Consider the following 25,657-nt stretch of genomic DNA (forward strand, 5'->3'; position numbering starts at 1 on the left):
GACGGACTGCCACCGGACTAACGATTTTGGTGACAGAGAATGGGCCTATGAATTTGGGAGCAAGCTTATTCGATACGGAACGGAGAGGAATGTTCTTGGTAGAAAGCCACACTTAAGAACCGACGACGTATACGGGAGGCCTAGACCGTTGGCGATCGGCTTTAGCCTTTGTGCGCGACCCCATTTGGAGTAGAGTCTCACGGGCTCTAGTCCAAGTGCGATGACACCTCTGGACGAAGGCGTGAGCGGAGGGGACCGTGACTTCGGACTCCAGACTAGGAAAAATAGGTGGCTGGTACCCTACACTACACTCAAACGGCGATAGGCCCGTGGATGACACTGGCAACGTGTTGTGGGCGTACTCCACCATAGATAGTTGTTGACTCAACGAGGAAGGATTCTTGGGCACTAAACATCGTAGCGTTCTCTCCAGGTCCTGATTGGCTCGCTCAGTTTGACCATTGCTCTGGGGGTGGAACCCTGAGGACAGACTGACAGTCGCCCCCAGAAATCTACAAAACTCTCGCCAAAATTTGGACACAAATTGGGGTCCTCTGTCAGAAACCACGTCTGTCGGGAGGCCATGTAACCGAAAGACGTGAGGCAGCGGTTGAAGTAACCCATCTGGAGGTCGAAGTCTTACCCATGGCGCAAACTGAGCAGGCCAAGACAAAACTGTGAACGTCACGAGCCATAAGAGGCCACCAGAATCGTTGCTTGACTAAAAATTTGGTGCGATTAACTCCTGGATGGCAAGCCACATTGGAACAATGTCCCCACTGAATAACGCTGGACCGTAAACCCTCCGGCACGAATAAATGGTTTGGTGGGCAACGGTTCGGAGGCGTTACCCCTTCCTTCTAAGGCCTTCGATTCAATCTCCCATGTGAGTGTAGAGATGAATAGAGTCTCTGGTAAAATGCACTCGGGAGTAGCCGGGCATTCGGAGCGGCAAAAATGCGCGATAAAGAATCGGGTTTGATGTTTTCGGAACCCGGGCGAATGACGAATGAACCCCGTTGCTAGAGAATCAGAAATGTATTTCTCCATGGCCTCTCTCTGGAACAGAGAGAGAATATAACTTGCCATTAGGCGGAGACGTACCTGGCAATAAGTCTATGGCACAGTCATAGGGACGATGCGGGGGAAGAGAAGCAGCCCGAGTCTTACTGAACACTTCCCTCAGGTCCCAGTACTCCGCGGGCACGTTAGATAAATCCACTGCCTCCTCCTGAAACACAGGGACAAAAACAGACGGACAGGCAGAAACAAGACAAGACTCATGACAATGACTGCTCCACACAGACTTCAGCTGCCAGTCCACTCTGGGGTTGTGACGGGTGAGCCAGGGGTGAGCAAGGACAATGGGTGCAAGGAGGAGTGTCCAGTATGTAAAAGGAGATGGTCTCAGTGTGGTTGCCGGATGTGATGAGGGTGACGTCTTCAGTGGCCATTGAGATGGTGGGGAGTTCTTGACCATTGAGGGCGTGTACTGCAATCTTGTGTGCAAGTGGTCTGAGGGGAACTTAAAGTGTAACCCTCTCGAGTCTGCAATCACGCCGGCGTGATTGGCTTGCTTTTTTTCTTTTCAGTGCCAAAGAGACTCAAACAACTCTGTTGTTTTTTTATAATTCAGGCAAGTGTTAAACATCATTATAATCTGTTAAATTTCTATTTTTTTTGTTGAGTCACAATAAAAACAAATTGTTGTGCTTTTTGCAAAATAAAGAAATCAAACATGATGCGCGATCTGCAGCCTCTCTGTCAAAGACGTTCATTTAGATAGACTTCAGAAAATGACCTCTAGCTTATTGAATACTTGTCTGACAAACATGAGATATGTGTCTGAAGAAACGCTGAAATGTCAGATTTTAAACACTGTAAACCAAATCAAAAACAAATATTCTGTGTTTATGTAATCCGTTTGAAAGCAGAGCGTTGTTAGTCGTTCCTGAGCGGCTCATTATACGTTAATGCGACCACGCCCACGAAGCGCACGCTCTATTGAGATTCAAATACTGAGGCGACGCCCACACACACATCAGCTCAAACAAACACATCGTGCAACGAGGCGCACTGAAGCTTTCTTTGTTTAAATTAGCTCAAAATTACTGTCAGATGTAAGTAATTTCCTAGACAAACTATACATCATTTAAAAGATCTAAGATTCAAGCTTCCATTTTTTACCTCGGTTTTATTCTCAAAGACATGTAGTGACCGTAATTTGTTAATATGTGTCAGGAGTTATGAATATGAAAACCGTCGGTACCTTCTAAAGATTGTAATACGAACGTCAGCTGCTCTCATTCATAAAAAAACTCTTCATACTTCATACTGGCAGCCGGAGGGCGCTCCGTGCACATGTAGTCCATATATAGCACTTATGAAGAATATATATTCTTCATGAGTGCTATATATGGACTACATGTGCACGGAGCACCCTCCGGCTGCTAGTATGAAGAGTTTTTTTATGAATGAGAGCAGCTGACGCTCGTATTACTATCTTTAGAAGGTACAGACGGTTTTCATATTCATTGATCGATTTCTGGAAGCTGTTTATGTCAATGTCACATGGTATCACCATTTGACATTGACATAAACAGCTTCCAGAAATCGCTCTAGCAATGTTAGACTAACATGCAGATAGACAAGTTTGAAGATAATAAACACAATCGCGACAATATATGGCTTATCTGTGTTATTTATACCATGTTGGGTGTTTTCATAATAGATTATATTTATAATGCAATGCTACTCGAGCATTATAATTATACAGAATATTGTGAAATATATTTTCTGTCTGATTTTTTGATCCAAAGCCAAAAGTAAAGTAAGTTTGGAGTAAAAACATGGTTTTAATCTCATTAGCTAATTGTTGTGTTTTAATAAATTGGTGTAATAAATCATAAATTATAGTTTAATAAAGCATAAATTGTTGTGGCAGAGAATATAGATTGCTTTAAGTTATCTGGTCTACCTTTATGAAGCAACTCTGCACTGTGCCCAAGCAGAATTTCCCCTTGGGGACAATAAAGTTAACTAACTAAGCAAAAACTCACTTCATTTTGATTTTCCACCCAGAAATTTGTACTTATCTAGTAAATTAATCTTGATTTAAGAATTTTAAATATTTGGACTGGAAACAAGAAAAAATACCAAAGAAGAGCATTTTTTGCAGTGTAGTCAAATCTTCTGATCATTTAAAATATAATAGGCCTTTGTTGATTACATTCCAAATATAATAAACTACAAAAAATATATATTTCCTTTGCCCTGTTGCTCTCTGTCACAGACTTACCTGAAGCTCATTCATTATGCAGCTCATTAATGCGAGTCCTTTGGTTATATCAGGTGCTATCTCATCATTATTCATTAGATATCACGCCTCCTCGCATATTGGCTTTGAGAAGAGAAACTGTCTTACAAATTTTAAATCAGTGTATTGTTTTATGTGAATGAGTAGGCTCAATGATTCTCACATCAGTTTAAAGAAAAAACTCTATGGAAATACAAGATTAAGTCAAAAGTATTGTGACACATATCTATTGTGTGTTTTGAGGCCTTAATTTTAAAAATGTTTTTTTAGTTTTCTCAAAATCCGTGCATAAACATTTTTCTCTCAAAAATACAAGCATGTACATACATGTTGCTCATATATTCTGGTAGCCCAGTTTGTGCTGAATACAGTGTAATTACACTTTTGCCATTCATTTGTTTATAAGCAACTGAAAAAAACACAAATGTCAGACCATGTCAAAACTTCTAAAGGGCCCCAAAAGAGCTCAGACTCCAGAGGGTTAAGTACAAAATTGTAGTCCATAAAATTACCTTCAGCCCCAGAATCCAGAAGTGCTCGACAGTCGTGGAGGTGAGTTGACCATCGGAGTCTTACCAGAAGTAGAGTCCCACCCGATGGGAGAAATCCCACCCGATAATAGCCTCATACTTACTATCGGGCTGGACCTTTTAACGGACAGTTGTAGGCGAAATGTCCAGCTCCTCCACAGTACATGCAAAGGCCCAGGGATCTCCGCCTCCCCTTCTCCTCCCGGGAAAGCCGGGTTCGACCCACCTGCATGGGCTCGTGATCGTAGACGGTGCTGACCACGTCCCCGCCTCCAGAACGTTGTCCCTTGAATCCTTCAGAACAACGATTATGTTGAACTCGTCGATCCACTCGGGACAGACGTGCGTCCACTCTCAACGCCAGTGCAATTAAATCGTTGAGTTTGGTGGGAAGGTCCATGGCGTACATCTCCTTTTGGACGCGGTCAGCCAGCCCATGCAGGAACATATCCCACTGTGCCTCCTCGTTCCATTGGCTCTCCACCACTAATGTTCGAAACTCGATCGAAAAGTCTGCTACCGACCTCTCTCCCTGTCTCAGATCAGCCAATACTCTGGCTGCCTCTCTTCCTGCGACGGCACGGTCGAACACTCGTTTCATCTCGGCGGAGAGCTTCTGAAACGAGGAGCAGCATTCGTCCTGGTTCTCCCACACCGCCGTTCCCCAAAGCGCCGCTCTCCCAGTCAGTAGCGTCAATACAAAAGCGACCTTGGTTCGCTCATCGTGAAATGTCCTGGGTTGAAGAGAAAAATGCATTGAACATCGGGTTAGGAAAGCTCGACAGTTGCTGGGATCACCTGAGTATGCCTCAGGAACTGGTAGGCGGGGCTCCGACTGAGAAAGGTCCGCTGGTGGTGGGGGATTCGGCGGTGCGGCTGGCGCAGTGGGCGCTCGCAGAAGTTGGACCTGCTGGGTGAGCCCAGACACCTGCGCCACTAAAGCCTGAACAGCGTGAGCTCTCTCGTTGAGATTCTTCTCCTGGTTATCCATTCGAAGTATGCTGTTACTCACGAATGCATCCAGAGAGGATGAAGAGTCACTAGCTGCTTCCATAATGATGTTCAGATCGTTCTGTCATGGATCAGAGGCGGAAGCAAGTGCAAGTAAAACTCTCTTTATTATAAGATGATGATGTACACAAAGGAAGTCCAAAGAGAGCAGGCTAGCGGCGCAGGGACCCCGATGGCCAGATGAGGGACTTGAAAAGAGTGCAGCAGTGTGAGGGTTGAAGAGGTGACGATGAATCCAGACCCACAGGAACAAGGAAAGCACAGGACTCGAACTCAGACTGGACACACACCGGGAACCCACAAACAACGATCTGACAAAGAGATGAGAAAATTATGAGTCTATATAGGGTGATGAGATGAGCTGCAGCTGGTGTCAGGACTGATGAGCTGGATAGCTGATGATCTAATGAGTGGGCACGCCCACACAATCAGCATGCACACACACAAAACAACAGCACACGAGACGAGAAAGAGACAAGGATTTATGAACCGTAACACTGCCATGTTCAGTGAATGGCTGGAAGGAGCAGCAGCGCATGCCGTTGAACGCACAAATCAGCTGACAGACGTGAATGAGCGAGCTACACATGAGCACACAGTGTTGCCACGGATTTATCACTTATCTGCTACCTTTGTTTTATATTTAAAAAATGTAGTTTGACCCGTTATGATTTCCATTCTTCTCTTGTGCTTATCACTTATATTACTCACTATCACAGAGCTTTAGTTCATCCAGTTTCTGACCTCTCTCAATTCAGATTATTTTAAACATATACAAATTTAGCCATTTACTAGCCATATAGGAAATGAGAATGTCTTTATTGGACAGTCGGCTATATTATATTATTTTAAAAGTGAGCACAGATTAGGAGAGAAAACACATTAGGCAGGCAGAGCATCACAAATTTTCTAATTAAAGCATGACGTCATCTAGCGACATTTAGCGAATTTTTGGGCAGGCTTTAGCTACTTTCCTTGGAAAATAGTTGGCAACACTGGCCACAGTGATTGGCTGATAGGGGAGGAGTCTCTGTCAGTGATTTAATTATAGAAATATTGTAGAATGAGGTATCATGTTGCCATATTCAAATAAAGTTTTTAAAATAAGAATGTTGCCATATTTAAATAAAAATGATCAATAAAGTGATTCAAAAAAATATTCAAATAAAGGTTTTAAAACGTAGGCCAAGTGTCACTAATTAAACTAGTATATATTCATACTCGAGAGATGCAGTATCACGCAGTATCATGTTTTATAAAAAAAGAAGCACGTATGTATACACAGCCGAGAGGCGACTCACCTAGTTACCTCTACAATTTGCTGCATACCTCCGCCACCCCGTTGCTCATTCTCGGTCTGCGATATGGGGCAGAACTCTGAGTTTGGGCTAAATTCCAAGCTCACCAAACAGCACGCCAAATACACTTATAGGCTTTTACTCTATTCGATAATTTGTGTGAACTCGTGAAAACAACTACCACAGGTAATCAGACATTATTTATTTATTTATTAAATATTTATTTTTGCCATTTTATCATAAATGAAAATCTATAAATCAAAATATGTATTGCATTTATGAAGAAAAGTTTCAGCTCCCAAGGTTCTATTACTCCTATCGTTTACAGTGTCTTTGAGTGGATTGCATAGGCGTATTGCAGCAACATCCATTAAGATTGTTTGTGATTTGGTCTTTGGTCCGGGTGCACACTGTGCGGTTTTGGCCATGATTTGGCCGTCTGAGACAAATTTAGCAAATCCTAAACGATTCCTCTGATCCTAGGCTAAAATCGTCTCGGTTACGTATGTAACCCTCGTTCCCTGAGGAGGGAACGGAGACGTACGTTAGTGACTAACGAATGGGGGTTTCGCTTAGAAGCCAATTATCTTCGAGTATTCAACAGCGCCCAATGGCAGTGCCAATGCCATGGGCATGCGGAATTTGCATGCGTAACTCCGCCCCACCTCGTGGGTATATAAGGAAGTACGCTGGCAACATCGCATTATGTTACTGCTGCAGGAGCCAAGACTGAACTCCGCGTTCCAGGCAGCACAGCTGACGTGGCAGAGGAAACGTACGTCTCCGTTCCCTCCTCAGGGAACGAGGGTTACATACGTAACCGAGACGTTCCCTTTCGTTCAGTCACTACAACGTACGTTAGTGACTAACGAATGGGGGTTCCAATACAACAACGCCACTCAGCTGTCATCCAGTGCCCTGCGTAAGTGTGAGTACCCTGTCGTAAGACTAGTACGGACGAAGGACTCCCACTTATCACAGGAATACCAAGGTACACTGGGAAGCATATCCCAGTGAGGGAATGCCAAGATGCCTACCGTAGGGAGGGCTTAGAGAATACACATATGACCCGCTGAGGGCTGCATATGGAAGATCACTAGGGTACCAGCCGAAGGTGGATTTTTTACCCTAGGGGTGGCAGGGACTTGCCAAGGGAAAGACACCTGCTCACTGAGGAGGCTTACGGTGGAAATACTCGTGTGGGGGTCGCCGGAGGGAACCATGTACACGGAGCACCTGGCCGGACATGAGGGTCTGGGCTCGAAAGGGCAGACTGAACTGATGTCGGCGTAAGCAGTGCTGGAGGAGCTCAGGGCTCTCGGGGAGCTCACCTGAGGAAAATATCGCACGTATCCAGTCCTGGGAGTGGAATGGCGAGCAAGCGAAGACACCTGAGCCTGGCCCATTACCGGCCACCCGTAGGGGCGAGTACATAGTCGGACACTGGCTCCACTCGGAGATTGTAGAATCTGGCGAATGTGTTGGGTGTCGCCCAGCCTGCAGCTCTGCAGATGTCTGTTAGCGAGGCGCCATGCGCTAGAGCCCAAGAGGAGGCCACACTCCGGGTGGAGTGTGCCCTCACACCAAGGGGACATGGTCGGCCTTGCTGCTGGTACGCCAAAACAATGGTGTCCACTATCCAGTGAGACAACCTCTGCTTTGAGAGAGCACTTCCCTTCCGCTCTCCACCATAACAGACAAAGAGCTGGTCTGAGGTCCTGAAACACTGCGTCATGTCTACGTAGGCGCGGAGAGCGCGTACTGGACAGAGCAATGCCAAGGCTGGGTCTGCCTCCTCCAAAGGCAGCGCTTGCAGGTTCACCACCTGATCTCGGAACGGAGTGGTAGGAACCTTGGGCACATATCCGGGCCGGGGTCTCAGGATCACGTGAGAGTTAGCCGGCCCGAACTCAAGGCACGCTTCGTCAACCGAAAATGCTTGCAGGTCCCCGACCCTCTTAAGCGAGGCCAATGCGGTCAGCAGAGCCGTCTTCATAGACAAGAACTTAATCTCGGCCGACCGCAAAGGCTCAAAGGGAGGCCTCTGCAGAGCACTTAAGACTACTGAGAGGTCCCAAGAGGGAACGAGAGGAGAGCGAAGAGGTTCCACTTCAACGCATAGAGGCGTCGCGTAGACTCAGCTCTAGCGGAAGTGATGGTAGCGACCACCGCAGGTGGAAGGCTACTCAAACCTGCCAAAAGGTGCCCCGTCTCTGAGTGAGGAGGTCCGGTCTCAGAGGAATAGGCCAGGGAGGGGCTGTCGCAAGGAGTAAAAGTTCTGGGAACCAGGTCTGGCCGTGCCAATACGGGGCGACCAACATGACCTGCTCCTTGTCCTCCCTGATCTTGCACAGTACCCGTGCAAGAAGGCTCACTGGGGGAAACGCATACTTGCGTAGCCCTGACGGCCAGCTGTGCGCCAGTGCATCCGTGCCGAGGGTGCCCTCGGTCAGGGAATAATACAGGGAGCAATGGGAAGAGTCCTGGGAGGCAAACAGATCTACCTGTGCGTCGCCGAACCGTTCCCATATCAGCTGGACCGTCTGGGGGTGGAGTCTCCACTCTCCGGTGAGAGGCTGAATCCGTGAGAGCTCGTCGGCTGCACGGTTCAGGTCTCCCGGGATGTGGACAGCACGAAGGGACCTCAGGCGCTTCTGACTCCACAAAACGAGATGGCGGGCGAGTTGAGACATACGGTGGGAGCGTAGACCGCCCTGGTGGTTGATGTACGCTACTACGGCCGTGTTGTCTGTCCTGACTAGTACATGTTGACCCCTCAGCAACGCTCGGAAGCGGTGCAGGGCGAACCGTACTGCCAGTAACTCGAGGCAATGCATGACATGCAGAAACTCGTTCTAAGGACACTCCGGTCCGTAGAAAACTGAGGTTCGACCACGGGGTGAGTGTCTGTAAGCAGGCCCGAGTCACTTGTACCCGGAGCGTGCCAGACCGCCATGCCCATCTCGGGACTCGATCGCGTAGCCAGTGCTGAAGCGGTCTCATATGAAGCAATCCGAGCGGCGTTACCGCGGCTGCAGATGTTACCGCGGCCCCAGGAGCCTCTGAAACAGTTTCAGTGGAACCGCACTCTTGCCCTCGATTTGACGAAGGGAAGTCAGCAGAGACTGCGCGCGCGCTCGAAAGCTGCGCGCACATGGCGACCGAGTCGATATCCATACCGAGAAAAGAGATCCTCTGCGCAGGGCAAAGTTTGCTCTTCTCCCAGTTGACCCGAAGGCCCAGACGGGCAAGGTGATGGAGCACCAAATCTCTGTGTCCGCAAACCTGCTCTCGAGAGTGACCCAGTATGAGCCAGTCGTCGAGGTAATTCAGGATGCGGACCCCGTGCTGCCGAAGGGGCGCAAGGGCTGCCTCGGCAATCTTCGTAAAGACGCGAGGGGATAGAGATAGCCCGAATGGTAGAACTGCGTACTGATATGCCCGCCCCTCGAAAGCAAACCGTAGGAACGGTCTGTGTCGAGGTAAAATGGAGACATGGAAGTAGGCGTCCTTCAGGTCGATCGCTGCAAACCAATCGTGTGGACGAACGCATTCGAAAAGGCGTTTCGCTGTCAACATCTTGAACGGAAACCGGTGAAGGTAACGGTTCAAGACGCGCAGGTCCAGGATTGGCCGTAGCCCACCGGTCTTTTTGGGTACAATGAAGTACGGGCTGTAAAACCCGTAATTCATCTCGGCTGGAGGGACAGGTTCGATCGCACCCTTCGCCAGTAGGGTGGCAATCTCCGCTCGCATGACGGGGGCGTTGGCCCCGATCATGGTGGAACGGACTCCCCGGAAGCAGGGAGGAACCTGCGCGAACTGAATCGCGTAGCCGCGCCTGACGGTCCGCGCGACCCAGCGGGACAGCCCTGGAAGCTGAAGCCAGACATCCAGAAACTGCACCAGCGGGGTCATACGGAGTACAGACGTACCCGGTGTGGGCTTGCAGCGATGCAGCGTCACCGGCCCGGACAAGGGAGGCTGTGGGGCGTCCCGGTGCGGGGGCACGGTTGACAGCTGCGTCCTGACAGAGGAGACCAGGGAAGGACGCACGTTCCACTGGGGTCTGCTCTGCCAGGAGGCTGGCGACAGAGTGGGATGCGAGTGGCGGGACCCGTGGGTGGCGCGCACCGTCATCACCGGACTCTGTGGGCTCAGGGATGGGAGTGTTAATTCTTTCTTTGACCAAAATAGGGTGCTGCTGACCCGGGGGCCAGCAGCTGAACAAAGGATTCTCCCCCGGCCTTCCACCGGGGGAAGGAGTGGTCCTGCTACCATCTCCTCGAAAGAATTTGCCATCCCTGAGCCGTCCGTCTCAGGAGCGCCGCTTGGCCTGGCGTTTAGCGGGGCGCGGGGCGGCCTGAGGGGACTTGGACGCCTTCCTACGGCTTCCTCCACGACCCGGCCCGGGTGAAGGCTGCTGCTTGGACCGGGTGGGAGGGGCGGGAGCCTTAGGAGGGCGTCCTCGGCGTGGAGCAGACTGAGGCGACTGTGCCGGCGGCTGGGTGGAGTCAGCAGCTGGCCGCCGGGGCAGTACATGTTTGATAGCCTCAGTCTGCTTCTGGGCGATTGAGAACTGTTGGGCAAAGTCCTCAACCGCCCCGCCGAAGAGGCCGGCCTGGGATATGGGGGCATCGAGGAACCGGGTCCGCTCGGTGTCCCGCATATCGGCCAGGTTCAGCCATAGGTGACGCTCCTGGACCACATTTGTGGACATCACTTGACCCAGGGAGCGTGCGGTCACCTTCGTCGCCCGGAGAGCGAGGTCGGTGGCGGCACGCAGCTCATTTAAGAGCCCCGGATCAACTACGGCCTCGTGCATGTCCTTGAGGATCCTGGCCTGGTAGACCTGAAGGATCGCCATGGCATGCAGCGAAGCGGCAGCCTGCCCCGCGGCTCTGTGCGATTTCGCCACCAAGGTTGATGTGAATCGACAGGCTTTGGAGGTGTGCTTAGGATCACCACGCCAGGTTGAAGCGCTCTGAGGACACAGTTGCATCGCAACAGAACGTTCAACTGGAGGGACCCCAGTGTACCCTTTAGCTGCCGCCCCATCGAGGACGGAGAAGGCGGAGGAAGTCGCCGAAAGGTCACGGGAAGACAACGGGGACTTCCAGGACCGCGCGAGTTCCTCATGCAGCTCGGGAAAGAAAGGTATTGGGGGCGGGGACTGACTGTTGTCAGCGCGGGCTCCCAAAAACCAATCATCGAGCCTTGAGCGTTTGGGACAGGGTGGAGGGTTCCACTCAATCCCTAGGCTCGCGGCTGCCCGAGACAACATGGCTGTCAGCTCTGGGTCCGACTCGGGCAATGCTGGCGCGCCCGAAGGCGGCAGCACAGCCGAGTCATCATCCTCAGAGGACTCGAGCCCACCTTGTGATGCGGTGATCGACATCGCATCTTCCTCTGGAGCGCCAAACGAGACACGCGGGGGGGCCGGAGCCGGCCCCGCGATCTGCGTCTGAACGCTCGCGGGTTGCAGTGTGCAAGACGGGGGTGTGGCCCGAGGCATGAGCGTCGGGGCTTTGTTCCACACCGTAACCGTCAGGTCACCCTGACCACCAGCCGAAGTACTGGGCCTCTGGGACTCAGTAGATCGGGGTGTGGTAGAGGGGACTCTCACTTCTGTACGAAGGTCATGGAGTCTTGACCGCAACACCGCGATGGTCATGTTCCCGCAGTGGGAACATGACTCATCCACAAACGCTGCCTGGGCATGTTGAAAGCCCAAACATACCAGGCAGTGTGTGTGCCCATCAGAGGGAGATAACGACCGACCACACCCAGAAGTACACGGACGAGACATCCTGAAAAGGATGCGTCACGTGTAAGCTCTTTTAGGAGAGGAAGCCTCGCAGAGAACGCCGAAGCGCCCAGGGACCACACACCAGCTGTCTAGCGGACCACTGCGCAAATCAGCAGGCAGGCAGTATGATGATCACTGGAACGCGCCGTAACACCAACGCCTCTGGAAAGCTGTTCGTCTCGAAAAGCTGTCGAAGACTCAGATCAGGCTTGAAGGAGTGAAGAGATCCTCTTGGCTCCAAAGCAGAAACATAATGCGATGTTGCCAGCGTACTTCCTTATATACCCACGAGGTGGGGCGGAGTTACGCATGCAAATTCCGCATGCCCATGGCATTGGCACTGCCATTGGGCGCTGTTGAATACTCGAAGATAATTGGCTTCTAAGCGAAACCCCCATTCGTTAGTCACTAACGTACGTCGTAGTGACTGAACGAAAGGGAACTGAAGTCTTTGATCGTTAGTTTGACATGTTCACTGGTAGCCGATTAATGACCATTGCGATAAAATTTTAACTCAGATGAAATTCTGGCAGTGTCAGAAGATTTGGCACACAATTCTGCAGTGTGACTTCTCCTACGCCGACGCCGACCATCAAATTATCTTAATTTTTCAAGACAAACTATGACCAAAATGAGCTCTAGAGTTCCCTTTCGAGTCGGAACGACGAATTTGGGGACACTCCCTTAGCAACAGCGTGTCTGAAGTATGAATGAAACTATTCCAATCCTGATTGGTGTTGCGTCATGACGTAGTATGTGACGGCATACCCGGAAGCTACATAAGGGGGGCCGGCGCATAGTAATGTCAGTTTTCGCTCTTTAGCATAAGCGCTCTGTGTATGCAAACTGTCTGTCTATTTGGTGTTGTTTGTCACAAAAAATTATATATATCACTGCATGAAAAGTGGGATTTTCGACCCCATAAACGCCTGTATACTCCTGGAAATCTCCCTAATTTTCGGCAGCTTTCGACAATTTAGAGGCAGCGAACGTCGCGTTCGTCTGTGCCACAAATTGTCGTAAACGAACCATGACGTAGGTGGAGAGCCCCCCGCTGAGAGACCGCGCGGAGGTGCGACGCCTCTAATTTGCATATGAATAGCAGCGAAACCAGAGAGTCAACGGCCAGACTTGAATTTACTCACTCACTATTGGCTGAAGCCACTACATTTAAAAAAGAAAAATCCCTCGTGATTGGTTGGCAGATCACTGCAAACCAATCATTATTGGTCCCCCTGGCTCATTATAAATGTAAACCCCAATAATAATAATAAATATATAATTTATGTTGTAATAATTTGTTTCATATTAATGTTATTGTGCTATGAAGTATTCATACCATCAAGGAATATATGGGCAAATTATACGGACCGTGCCGTTTATTCAAACAAGGGGCTTCATTTATAAGCATACAGCTGTTCATTCAAAGAAAGGGCTTAATTTATAAAACACAGCGGTTGACTCAAAGAAAGAGCTTTATTGTTAAACACACAACTATGTACAGTGCAGCAGTAATGTCTCGTAATGTAATGTAAAGTTCGTCGAGCTCCAGGCTGCGAGAGGGCGGTGGCCGCACAATCCATCCAGAAACCCCGTCAACAAAGCCGTCTTCCTCGTCAGATATGAGTTCAATGGTCGCAGACTTCCAAACGTCCACCTCATCCAGCACACTCTCGCTTCCAGCAACTGTAATACAATCCATAAAGACAATAAGCAACCTGAAAAATACTCACATTGACAAAAAACGGATCTAATATAATAAATCTTACCCTTTTTCTTCTTGATCGACTCCGAGCTAAACTTCGCAGTTTCAGGTTGTTTGTATCTGAAGCTCCGGCGTGTCGATTCATAATACGTCTTACATGCAGCTGGAAAACAATTACATGAGACTGGTATTAATAAAAACAGTCACGGTAAAATTAAACAAGGAATGAGAAACACATTAGAAGTTACTTACACACAATTTCGTCATGATCAGCGGTTAAATCTGGACTCGCGGTAATCGCTCCAAGCAGATAAGAGCTCGCGGTTTCGTTATGAGGCGAGGATAGTCTGTGTAAACAAAATGTGCAGTTTTAAGCTCGGATCTATTAACACATCCATTTCCTTATACAGCTGAATAAAAGCATATTCTTTATATCGTAACGTTACATTACCCATGCTGTGGTTCATAGCGACTGCAGTTTGCCTCAGAGTTATGAAGACGAAGACAGCCTCCTGAAAATGAGTCCAAAAAGTTCGTCGCGTCCATGCAGAGATTGAGTTGAAGACGGTGTCCTGTCATTGTTGATCACGAAAAAGGAAAGCAGCAAAAAACATAAAAAAATAGTTTAAAGCTCGTCTTCTACGCGTCATGGCCATGACCTCGACCTCGCACCCCATTGGACTAGGGCTCTGATATGGAACGCGCCCGGGGCCAAATCTCTTTATACGAAACGCGTGACTTATGATCGTTTCAACCTTCAACACGCCCTGTTTTCCGCTTCACGCACAGTTTTAACATGTTAAGAAGACACATTTGAACGTGTTTCTTAACGCGCACATTCTGTACATGTCGAAGTGTAATATTTTTTTTTTTAAAGCAGACTTACCTTTGTAGCCTAGGCTACATACATATTAATATAAGATATTAATTAATTGCTTAACTGACTACTGTGCTAGAGTAAAGTAGCCTAATGTTACAATGTATATTAAGTAAATGCTTAATATTATACAATTATTATAATTTATCTATATGGGTTATTGTTTGTTTTTTAAAGTTAGGCTATATATAATTTCTAAAAGTATAGGCTAATTTACACAGCACATATTTATAACTGAAAACACACACCACTTTATTCACTTTCACATAATAATGTTTTTGTAATTTGGTGTTTAGTTTGTTGTATAGTTTGTTTATACTGTTCTGTCTCTGTTTTGTTTCCAGGAACATCTGATGAGTGCTATAATAAAATGACTTCATTATATTTAAAATATGTTTTGATATTCATTTTATTTATATTATTAATATTTTATTTACCCATAAACGTGTCTTTAGGAAGCCATAAGTTATAGAGACAAGAATAACTTTTGCCATTTAAATGCCACATTCATTTACTGAGGACCCATACAGCCAATGATCATGTGTGAAAACACATACATAAATTGATCACTTAGAAATCAAAACTAAGGTTTGAGAAAGAAAGAATATGCATACAACAAAATATATTGTTTCATAGCAGCTTCAGTAACAAGTTCAAAACAAATTCTGCTGTAAACCGGCTCTAACAAGCCAATATACAGCTCAAGTGACTTCAGTGTTGATTCAGTTCAGTTGATTTCAGTTCAACTGTAAATTCCTCAGTTGTGCATTGTGTGTAGTTAGATATATGCAAAAACAACATTTTTGGAAATAGTTAAAATAGTTTTGCACAAAGTGTTGCTTTTGCAAGAGATGTCTGATGTTTTGTGTGTAGAGTTACAAGAAATGGAGCCATATTTTCAGAAATTGTGTGTAAGCAATTAGATAAAACTGTAAATGAATCCAGTTTATTTTAGTTCAGGACTCATAGTCCAGGTGTTAGTAATCTGTGCTTAATCTTTGTTCCAGGCAACAATTTTTTAACTCACGATTAACTAGATTAAGGCCTACTCTTGGCATAATTTAAACCCTGTCCAGGAAACCACCTCTTGAAAATCTGCATTGATAATTCATAAAATGTGGTGTGAGCTCAATTTAAATGACAATTACAGAAAAACACAATCTGACTTAACTATAAACACACAAACTTGTACTTTTCACATTTATGATTAATAGCCATTTAAAAAATCATTCACAGTGCAGGGTGGAAAAATTAATGTTGGTATGTAAACTGTATGCTTTACTTGATTTATTTGTGTGCTTTGGTTCATTGTCTTGTTGCATCACATAACCTCTCTAAAGGTTGAAGACATGAACTGCTGTCCTGTATTTTTTAATTTTTTTTACATAACATTGGTTATTGCTAATGACATACAGAGTAATTAATCTACACTGTGAGCCCGGACAAGTTGAATCTACTTAAAAAATTGGAGCAAACTGGTTGCCCTAAAAATTTAGTAATGTGTACTAAAACGAGTACATTTAACTTAAATTTAAGTTAACATTTTAACTTAAACTTTAAACTTGTTTTAGTCAAAAAAATTCAGAACCTAGATAAAACTCCCCCTGCTGCTACTCTGATTTGCATTTGTGTAGCTCACAGCATGTTCATTTACATGATAAAGCCTCCCCTAGAATTAAGGGGAGGGGGGGGAAACTGCCAAGCAAGGCCCACGTCAATTTCCGACAATTTACGGCAGTTTTCGGTGTTGCCTGCAAATTGCCGTGCACAGTCGTAAACCTGAAGTTTCACGGCAATCTACAGTGTCACATACTGACGAAAATCCCACTTTTCATGCAGTGTATATATATATATATAAAAGTGAAAAGTATGGCGACTCAGGGCGAGCAATTCTAGCATTGTGTGCACCCGTGTCCCCGTTATATGTCGGGCACGGACACACATATGCTTTGTGTACAGTGCCTGGGCGCTGCCAGGGTGGCTTTCGAGGGAGCCGCCTGCGGCGATTGTGATAAGCTGCCGCTCAGGGTGCTTCGCTCGCGGCTGGCCGTGTTCGATGAGGCCGGCCAGCCTCATGAGCCCCGTGGTGCAGCAACGCTGGTCATGGGGCTCACAGATGGACGTGTCAGCGAGACTTGGGACTGCTGAGGCATCTTCCCAGTCTTCTTCTGACAGTTCAGATGTTCTCCCTCCCTGAGTGGAAGCCCGCGCTGCGGCTTCTTCCCCCGGGGTGGAGGACCCGATGCTTGAGGGGTCTGATTCTGAGGAATTAGACGTGCTCAGCATCGAGGCAGTTGAAATTATAACGAGAGCTTGCCACTTCATATGCAAGATTCAATCTCGCATTGCAGAGGCAGCGCGTAGGTCACAGGTCTGCAATTAAAGTGACACACACGATCGGTTTGCATGTGACACTGGTTGGGTGCGAGGCATGCAGTCAGCTCCTGAGGGTGCTGGCTGTTCTCATTGAGAAATATCTCGACGCGTACAGCCGTGCACCTTTCGGGTGTTTCAGCCTTGCGCCTATTGACTTTCTTCTCGAGGGATGAAAGCCAATTGTATAATAACTGCTCGAATCTCGCGTTGCTGAGGCAACATGTAGATTACGAGACCGTATAAATCGAGACTGTCTGGTGATTATGGCTGCATTTAATTCTGAGGAATTCAAATGGAATATTATCTGACTTTGAGGAGTTAGATATTTTATTCAGCCTATTCAGACCAAGGTTATTTTCGTAAACGAAAACTGAAAATAAGACTAAAACTATTGGTCAAAAAACATTTTCGTAAACTGAAATAAAACTTAAAAATCATAATAGATGAAAAACTAAAACTAAACGAAACTAACAACAGTTACTTAAAATTGAACTGAAATAAAATAATAATTAGAAAAAATTAATATTCATTTTCGTAATGAATAAGCTCTCTTTACTGTGGCGGAAAATCTAACCTGTGGCCGTTTAGGGAAATGTCTGTAGCCTATATGGCGCTTCATGTGCGTGAAGTTAGCTGAGGCGATTAACCGCTGTCCTGTGACGTGCTCAGTGAAGAACTGAAACGTAGAACACATCGCTATTCCTAAGCGGCTGTTCACAAAGAATGCGCTTGTGGCAATGAAATGGAAAATGACACAAGGAAATGAGACGCAAGTTGAACCACTTTTGAAATGTTTTTAAAATGACGTTCCATGTGCGACGAGAGATGCGGGTGCAACAGCAACTACTACTAGTAGCAAGTAGCCTACTACTTCTTTATGTTGGAGATTTCATGTTTGCATAATATTGAAAGGCTGAAAGGTGTTATTATCATTGTTTTTACAAATCATTTACTAATAATAATATTATTATCCATGTAGAGACATTTCCCAACAACGTAGGGAATACCAGTGTGTGTGTGTGTGTGTGTGTGTGTGTGTGTGTGTGTGTGTGTGTGTGTGTGTGTGTGTGTGTGTGTGTGTGTGTGTGTGTGTGTGTGTGTGTGTGTGTGTGTGTGTGTATGTGTGTGTCCTGGTATTCCATATGTTGTTGGGAAATGTCTCTATATGGATACACTGCATATAGCCAATACTTCATTATTTAATCACACTGGCTTCACAGCAGGTTGTGTTGGCTGTAGTCAGATGACTTTAGCTGTATTTTCTACAGTGGTCACACTACTAGCCTACATGTACTGCTGAAAAAATAGGCATGTTTAAGAAGATTTCATCTTTAATATAAATGAGTTTGTCTGGAATGTTAATAATTTTTACTTTTATTATTAGGATGTCTGCACAAGAGTTAACTCTAATCTGTGCAAACATTAAACTTTGCTGAAATTAAAAATCTTGCTTTGGTCTTTGTTCTGGTAACTCTGCTAAACTATAATTACTAAAACAAAAACTGAAACTAAATATATAAAAACTAAATAGAAATGTGTTCACAAAATAAAAACTAAACTAAAACTAGCAAAACAATTAATGAAACGAACTAAAACTAAACTGAAATGTATAGCAAAATTGAAAACGATATTAAAATAAAAACTAATTTAAAAACGCAAAACTATAATAACCTTGATTCAGACCATGTTGCACGGGTTGGGTGATTATGGTGGCATTTAATTCTGAGGAATTAAATGGCATATTATCTGACTTTGATAAGTTAGATATTTTAAATCAGCCTGTCATCTAAAGCGTGTTTCACTTCACTGAATTTTCATCTAAGATGGGAGCATAACATGCATGGGCAGTTCCTGAGGGGGCTGCTTTCATGCATTGTGAGGTTTGTTCCTCCTCAGAGCCCTCAGGAAGTTGATGTTGTTCTCGCCGCCTTGTGGCCTGTGGGACCCCTGCTGGCCAGCCCCCTCTCCTGGGAAGGAGCGATCGAGGTCGCCTCCCCTGTGGAGCTTTTGGGAATCGATGCTGTGCTCCTGCCGTCTAGTATGTTTCGGGCCACATCAATTTCCTGCAAACGCATGCTGCTCCATCTGCCTCTAGAAAGACCTGCGGCTGGCAGCTAACGCGTCCGCGCACTGAGAATCATTCTCGACTGCTCCCTGCCGGTCAGCTGCTTCAGGGGGTCGTGAGTGAGGCTCAGTGGACACCCGTAGCCAGCCTTGAGAGTTCAATGTACCTTCCCCCGAGGTTCAATGGGGTGGTCTGGACGGCAGTGGTCCCTGGGCAGGTTCGGGTAATGGAACAGGAAGTTCACCCCCTGTTGGTAAGGAGACCACAGAACGTGCTCCTCCGCCAGACAGGGAGTCCGGGTTCTACAGCCGGTACTTCATAGTTCCTAAGAAGGATGGCGAGTTGTGTCCAACTTTAGATCTGAGGTACTTGGATCATTCTCTGAGGAGATTCAGATTCAAGATGCTTACAATTCCTCCATCGTGATTCAGATCCAGTCTGAGGACTGGTCTGTCACGATGGATGTAAAGAGGATGCATACTTCCATGTTTCATCCATCCTTCTGTTTCACAGGAAGTTCCCGAGGTTCGCTTTCGGGAGCGAAGCGTACCAATATCGGGATTTTCCATATGGCCTGGCTCTTTCCTCTCGACGTCCGTGTGCTGAACTACATCGACTGGGCTCATATTGTCAGTCGGCATTGAGGTGTCGTCCTTGGCTACTCAGTGCTTGGGGTTGAGACTCTACACGCAGTAGCATGTTAACGCCTTCTCAGAGAACTGTGTTCCTGGGAGTCATATGGGATTCTCTACGTTGGGGGCACAATTGTCTTCCGCTCGTATCGAGTCCATACGGGCGGTGGTCTTTAAATTGAAGCTGGGCCACAGCATCACTGTGAAGCAGTTTTAAGGACTGCTGGGGCTCATTGCGGCTGCGTCCAACAGAATATCTCTCAGAATATCTCTTGGACTCGGATATGGTTCTCAGACATTGTAGCACTGCTAGACGGTCTCCCGTGGCAGGTCCCTTTGAGGAGGGAATTGCTGTCTGAGGCAGGGGACACAATATTTCACCCCGCCCAGAGTTTTGGGACCTCTGGGTCTGGCCCCTGAGGGGGCCCGGTGCCTAGAGGCTGGACTGTCAGCAGATGTTGTCGATACCTTGCTCAGCTACAGGGCTCCTTCCACCAGGAGGTTGTACATCTTGAAGTGGAACGTGTTTTCCACTTGGTGTAGAGAGCGTGAGGTGGACCCAGTTAACTGCCCAGTGGCTTCAGTGCTGGAGTTCCTCCAAGATCGTTTCTCTGCGGGTCTTACCCCGTCCACACTCAAGGTGCACATGGCTGCCATTGGGGCTTTCCACACTCCTGTGAGTGATGGGCCTCTAGGCCTGCGACTCGCTCCAGAGTTCCGATCTGGGATCTAGCAGTGGTACTTGAAGGGCTGGCTGAAGCCCCGTTTGAGCCACTGGAGTCGGCTGAGGCAAAGAACCTGACCCTTAAGGTGGCCTTTCTCCTGGCTATCACTTCTATGAGGAGAGTGGGGGACCTCCAGGCCTTGGCGTTGACGTCAACTTGCCTGGAGTTTGCCCCTGGCAGAGTTAAGGCCATCTAACATCCTAAGCCGGGCTACGGCACGCCAAGGTGCCATCTAGTGTGGCCAGGTCATTGGTTCTTCAGGCATTCCATCCTCCGCCTCACATGATGGCGGAAGAAGGGAGACTTCACCTGCTCTGCCGGTCAGAGCTCTTAAAATATATTTGGAGAAGTCTGTGCAGTGGAGGAAATCAGAACAGTTCATTAGGTTTTACAGCTTGCACCTCCCTGCAGCGCCCGGCGCTAGGGTGCTCCAGTCCTAGATGTGCCTGGTCTGCAGCTTCACACTAGGGCAGGCGCGACCCTCTGTGTGGCCTAGTGGGTACTCGTTCCCCAAATTCGTGGTTCCAAAGCAGTGCGAGTTCCCTCGAAAGGGAACGGCTAGGGTTATGATTATAACCCTTGTTCCCTGAGAAAGGGAACGAGCACTGCGTCTCGTCGCCACACCTCTCCACGCCTGGAGCGCATGCTTCATCGCGATAACTGACATTACTATGCGCCGGCCCCGCTTATGTAGCTTCCGGGTATGCCGTCACATACTACGTCATGACGCAACACCAATCAGGATTGGAATAGTTTCATTCATACTTCAGACACGCAGTTGCTAAGGGAGCGTCCCCAAATTCGTCGTTCTGACGCAGTGCTCGTTCCCTTTCTCAGGGAACAAGGGTTATAGTCATAACCCGAGCCGATTTCTTTTTAGGCACCATTTCAGTCCCGCGTGTAATACAGCTCACTGTCACCGAACACGTCATTGATTGATGATATACAAACTCCAGACTCCAAGTTTCCTTGCATGCATCTGTTTTTAGCGTGCCTTGACTATCGTACAGTCTGACATTAATGACAACTTAGATCTAACAGTGTGACATGGCTTACAGTGGGGATCATGTTCGTACAGTCTGACAAGGAACAATCATGAAGGACTATTATAAATCGCACAGTGTGCACCCGGCTTTAGTGACTTAGGAGTCCTCTTGGCTACTCCTAACGTTTCACAGATGTAAGAGCTAGTTTTAGTGCTAAAATGCTTTGTGAAATACTCTTTAGGTGAAATACCTAAAATTAGGACTGATACGCCCATTATTTTTAAGAGTTTATCATAAATCGGCAAGTTAGGAGCTACTTTTAGCCTTTAGATATTTTATGAATACGGTCCCAGATTTTAGCCTAGGATCAGAGGAATCTTTTAGGATTTGCAAAATTTGTCTCAGACGGCCAAATCGTGTCCAAAATCGCACAGTGTGCACCTGGCTGTAAATAGGGTCAATTTTGATTTAATGATGAAAAAATTTGTCTTGTACGTGCCCCTATTCAATAAATCTCTTTCATTCACAAACATAAGATATTATGAATAACCACCATTTTTTTAAGTAAAATTTTTGCTATTTGTTGTGTCCTTTTGCTGGCAAATATTTTATAGAATTTATATATAGTATTTCTAGTATAGTATTTATATATAGTATTTTTATAGTATATATAGAAAATAAAATTATGATAACGTCGATTCATTTAAAATCTTTAATGAAGGAAATATCGTATATGATATCCAAATGGCATTTTAACATTAACAAAGATAATACATGTCATCCAATTATCTGCAAAGTTATCTGGAGACTGATCGCTCCATGGGAAAAAAATGTATCTCCATTCTCCATGGGATAAAATAGAGACATCTTGGATGTGCCCACAACGTTTCTAGAATGTTAGCCAAGACATAAGCGGAAATGGAGGGCTTATCGGAACAAGATAATCTTCCACCATCATCAAATTTGGTAAGTAAATATTTGTTCATGTAATTACATGTAAAAAAAATTATATATTGTGATCTAGTCTAAGTATTGTTTACAGTGTCATCATTTCTAACTTGATGGTTGCTAATCGATGCCGAGTTTGGCTAATCGATTGCTAATAGCTAGTCAGAAAACTAAAGCTAAATATCTGTAAAACCTGTTAACTAATAATGCTTCTTGTTACTTAAATTACTAATTTATTCAACGTGCATTATCTCCATGGGTTGCAAAAAAATTCAGAAGGTGGCCGCTTAGCCTGAAGACTAATGCTGCCTTCACATGCTATCGTAATAATCGTAAATACTTGTTTCCTAGTTATAAAATAGGACATGAATGCCCTCTCAAGTCAAAATTTAAATGCAATGCACACGTAATCACGACTTTAGACGTGGGAGGAAATTTCCGATAGCACGTCAAGGCAGCATTACTTCAAACACAATTATATAAACTTCAAGTTATTCCTATAATATTTAGTATATATTAGAATATTAGAGACAGATGAAACATTTTGGTACAATTTAGTGAATCGATTGAACAGGTGTCTTTTTGGAAGTTACCAAAGTATTTAGACAGTGATCAAATATATAACCAACTTTTTGTCATATCAAACAAAAATATTAAACTATAGTATATAAAAGTACTGTAATTTGGAATGGGAACGAGACATTTTACCTGCACTGGGAATTTCATTATTTTATCTTTGTTATTAAAACTAAGAAAGAACAAAGATGAAAACAATAAAACAAATATAATATAATAAAGATACAAATAAAATAAATTGCTTTAACTTTTTCAGGTACAGTAGGTATATTTAAAAGCAGCATTCAAGTAAGAAACAGAAAAAATTATAAAACTGCTTAGTCTTCATTGTATGAATGAAATACACTCATTCAAGAGCAGAGGGAGATTTTCTCTTTTGTTGTTTGAGTCACATTCAAAACATAGCAGCCTAATATACAGTAACTGCTGCTGTCTGTCACTTTAAGATCTAATGCACTGATCCAATATACTGATATACTTGTAGTGTTAGGATTGGGGATTAGGAGTTGGTCGGATTAGCTCAATACAACGCCTAGGGTCACAAAATTCAGCATGACACCGATATAATTTGACAATCCAACACACACCAGAAGCACACACACAGTCTTGTCAGGGAGGCTAATAGAAGTTTATTGCACTTAAATTGTCAAATATACACAAATTTGTTGAAAATATCCCATCGTGGCAAGTATAAACGCAGTTCATTGTGTGTATGATGTAATACGTTTGGTCTTAAAATGACAGCAGCCTAATAATCCTGCTGCTGTCTGTGTCCTTAATGTTACCGCCTTATTCCAAAATGGATTAAATTCATAATTTTACTCAAAATTCTACAAACAATACCCCATAATGACAATGTGAAAGAAATTTGTTTGAACTCTATGGAGCCGGATCAGCCTCAAAAATAATACATTTACAAAACAAAATTCATAAATGTACAGCACAATTCACATTGTGGCTACGGGACAACTGTGAATGTCCTTGAGTGGCCCAGCCAGAGCCCAGACTTGAACCCGATTGAACATCTCTAGAGAGATCTGCAAAAATGGCTGTGCACTAGGCCTGCACGATTCTGGGAAAAATATGAATCACAATTTTTTTAGCTTAGAATTGATATCATGATTCTCTGCAACAATTTTTTTTCTCATGAAGTGTAATGTTTTATTGCACACATGAACCATGACAAAACAATTTGGCAGTACCAAAAATATTTGTTTTGGCACATAGAAGATTGCACATCACCACAAGCCTGTAAACATAGAGGCTTCAATGAATAAAGAAGAAATACACTTTAACTGCTTGCCTTTTGAACAATTGGCATTCAGCTGGCCACACACAAGCCACCTTGAAGTTGGAAACAGCGTCTCTTCAATGGATTATTGTGCATTTAATAGCTCTTTTTATCACCAAACACGTCCTGCATTTTAGCAACAGTAGACACTGTCTTTTACAACAATCACTGATTCTGACGTTAAGTTTAGGTTTAAGGAGAAATGACAGCGCTGCTGCTGTGAAGGGAAGGAAGTTGTACTCGACGGAACATGGCTAGTTTATAATACGTTTACCGCATATCTTCTTTTTATAACCCTTGGAATTATATTAACTGAGGGTGAAGCCCTGAACTGAAGAGTGAAACACGTGACTAAAAGGCGCTTTGTCATTGGCTGAGAACAAGCCCTGAACTTTGTGAGAACGGTCCTTTCAAAATAAAGGCCACATTATTTTTATTTTTTTTAATCGAAGTCATTTAAAAATGTAATCGTGAACAGGGTGAATCGAGATCGCGATTTTATAACGATTTATCGTGCATGCCTACTGTGCACTGACACTCCCCATCCAACCTGATGGAGCTTGAGAGGTCCTGCAAAGAAGAATGGGAGAAACTGCCCAAAAATAGGTGTGCCAAGCTTGTAGCATCATACTTAAAAAGATTTGAGGCTGTAATTGGTCCCAAAGGTGCTTCAACAAAGTATTGAGCAAAGGCTGTGAATACTTATGTACATGTGATTTTGTTCCCCATTTAAAAAAAAAAAATTTGCTAAGATTTCAAACTAACGTTGTCAGTAAGGGGTATTGTTTGTAGAATTTTGAGGAAAATATTGAATTTAATACATTTTGGAATAATCGTAAACTGCATTGTAAGTTTTATTTGCATGCGTCTGTGCGCACAAGCACGTGCATCAATCACATTTAACAGATTCCTTTCTTTCACCAGTTATCCAAATTATGTGTATTCCTACAAAGCTATTATTATAAGAGCATGTGACCAGAGCATAGGATGGAACAGATCAGTGAATGAGAGGGTAGTGTAATTTTACCAGCATTGCCCAGTAGGGCATACTGCACCATGTTGCAGCACAGTATGGCTGTAGGCAAGTAGGCTACAAGTAGGCTACTACATAGAAATGTCATGTCTGCGCGTTATTTGAGCGGACTTTGCTTTTCCAATGAGCATGAGTGTAGACATGTATCCCTGAAGTGTCTGCAGAGACCATCTCAATTAGACTCCCCCCTGAAATTGCCTCATCAAAACGACATCCTCAATAAACCCGTCTCCGGTGTGATGACTCCGATCTTTCGAATATTCCTATCTAATAATTTCCTCATCGACAGGACATCCTCAATGAACCCGTCTCTGGCGTGATGACTCCGATCTTTCGAATATTCCGATCTAATAGGATTTCTGACCTGTAATGTTGCCAGAATCATAATCATATACTGTTTGTTCATTGGCCAGAGGAGAACTGGCACCCCGACTGAGCCTGGTTTCTCCCAAGGTATTTTTGTCTCCATTATGCCACCT

The 25,657-nt window shown here is 45.4% G+C and overlaps 1 protein-coding gene and 1 long non-coding RNA gene across 7 annotated transcripts in view; one reads left to right on the plus strand and one right to left on the minus strand.

The window, feature by feature from the left end:
• The window catches only part of LOC307144180 (transforming growth factor beta-1-induced transcript 1 protein-like), a 195,775-nt gene that overhangs the window by 140,000 nt on the left and 30,118 nt on the right, over window positions 1–25,657 (plus strand). The gene's annotated exons all lie outside the window — the stretch shown is intronic.
• On the minus strand, window positions 13,564–13,969 carry LOC307144182. Its single transcript, XR_013818684.1, has 3 exons — window positions 13,922–13,969; window positions 13,734–13,832; window positions 13,564–13,650 (listed from the first exon to the last, which is right to left on the minus strand). It is a non-coding gene; the product is annotated as an uncharacterized lncRNA (long non-coding RNA).

The sequence above is a fragment of the Gobio gobio genome (assembly GCF_949357685.1).
Source record: "Gobio gobio genome assembly, chromosome: 20".
In the NCBI taxonomy this organism is placed as follows: domain Eukaryota; kingdom Metazoa; phylum Chordata; class Actinopteri; order Cypriniformes; family Gobionidae; genus Gobio; species Gobio gobio.